Consider the following 2,067-nt stretch of genomic DNA (forward strand, 5'->3'; position numbering starts at 1 on the left):
AAGGCCTCAAGCGCACTGGCAGACATCGCCTGCTCCCTCTCCGACAACATCTAGCAACAGACATAACTGCAGAAGACAGCCAGACAACTGAGTCAGACAACACCCTCAACTGTTTGTCCACTGTGGTCAGGCCGGGCTCTTTATTGTCGGGGCTGGAGGTGGGTCGTGGTAGGTTAGTGGTAATGTCACTGGGCTAGCAATCCAGAGGCCCAGGTTAATGCTCTGGAGTCATGGGTTCACATCCCAGCAGGGCAGCTGCTGGAATTTAAATTCAATCAATTAACCTGGAATTGAAAGCTCGTCTCAGTTACCATAAAACCATTGTCAGTCGTCAAAAAAACCCTTGCCCTTGAGGGAAGGGAATCTGCTACTTTCACCTAGTCTGACCTGCATGTGAATCCCAGATACAGCCTTGCTGTTGACTCTTAATGCTCCCTGGATTGGTTCAGCAAGCTACTCAGTTTTGGTGAAGTCTAAAAGGAAGGAAGGAAACTTGACCCGGCATTGACCTTGGTATCGGGAATGGTAATGACAACGTACCTGACCCCCGCTATCCCAGTCCCCACACCCCAAATCAACCCTGCAAAGTCCTTATTAACAACTGGCATGCTTATGCCAAAATTGGGAGAGCTGTCATACAGACTAGCCAAGTAGCAGCCCCCAGCTTGTGTGTTTGGCATGGTTATGACCATGCTCCAGGCACCACCATCACCATCCCTGGGTATGCCCTGTCCCTCCTGTAGGGCAGACCCAGCAGAGGTGGCAGTGGCACAGTGGTACATAGTTCGGAGAGAGTTGTGCTGGGAGTCCTCAACATTGACTCTGAACCCTAGGAGATCTCATGGCATCAGGTCAAACATGGTTTTGGAAACCTCCTGCAGGATACAACCTACCGCCCCCTGCTGTCCCCATTTAGCTGATGAATCATAACTCCCCGATGTTGATCCTGATGTAGTAGAGGAGGCACTAAGGGTGTCAAGGGCAAAAGTGTGCACTGAACTCGAGCAGGGGGACTTTATTGTCCATCACCAAGAATGGCTCGGTAGCACCATTGACTGACTTAGCCGAGACCCTGTAGGCAATAACACCTCAAGCACAAATATGGTGCTCTTGATTAGTTAGGGGTTTTCTTGATTAATAAGGGGATCAGGGGTTATGCGGAGAAGGCAGGAGAATGGGGAAGAAGAGCATATCAGCAATGATTGAATGGCGGAGCAGACCCGATGGGCTGAATGGTCTAATTCTGCTCCTATATCTTTCGGTCTGATATCTACTGGACTAGGCTTGTGGGAGGTGGTGAGGGAACCAATAAGAAGGAAAACTCTTCTTGATCCTGTCCCCACCAATATACCTGTCAGAAACCTATCTGTCTATGACAGCATTGGTAGAAGTTAACACCATACAGTACTTGTGGAGGTAAATTCCAGTCTTCACATTGAGGGAATCCTCCATCGTGGTGTCTGGCACTTTGACTGTGATAAATGGGATAGATTTCACCACCCTGACCAGGAGTAAATCGCTTGCTGCTCCATCACTGTCATTGGGCCCCAATCCTGGAACTCCATTTCTAATAGCAAGTGTCCCTTCTTCACATGGACTGCAGCGGTTCTAAAATGAGTCTCACTACCACCTTTTCAAGGGCAATTAGGAATGGGCAATAAAGCTGGCCTGGCCGTCAATGCCCACATTCTGTGAACACACCCAAAATAATGCAATCTAGCTGGGCAGCCTTAACCTCAATGACACAATAACAGACCAGGAACAATCGGATGAATTGTATTGCTCATTCAGAGAGCTGGTGCAGGCATGATGGGCTGAATGGCTTTCTTCTGTGCTGCAAACTGTTTCATATATCCCCGGGGAACCAATGGGTGTCACAATCTCTGGAATACTGAGCATTGGGGCTGGTTGTGGTAGTCACCACTGTTGTATTGTGTATACTGCATACAAGGGTATTACGGTAAGGCCCCTGAACTACAGGTACGGGGGGGTAGATCCCTGCCTGCTGGCTCCGCCCAGTAGGCGGAGTATAAATGTGTGGGCTCTCCGAGCTGCAGCCATTTCGGC

This window comes from Scyliorhinus canicula, chromosome 13 (assembly GCF_902713615.1).
Source record: "Scyliorhinus canicula chromosome 13, sScyCan1.1, whole genome shotgun sequence".
In the NCBI taxonomy this organism is placed as follows: Eukaryota; Metazoa; Chordata; class Chondrichthyes; order Carcharhiniformes; family Scyliorhinidae; genus Scyliorhinus; species Scyliorhinus canicula.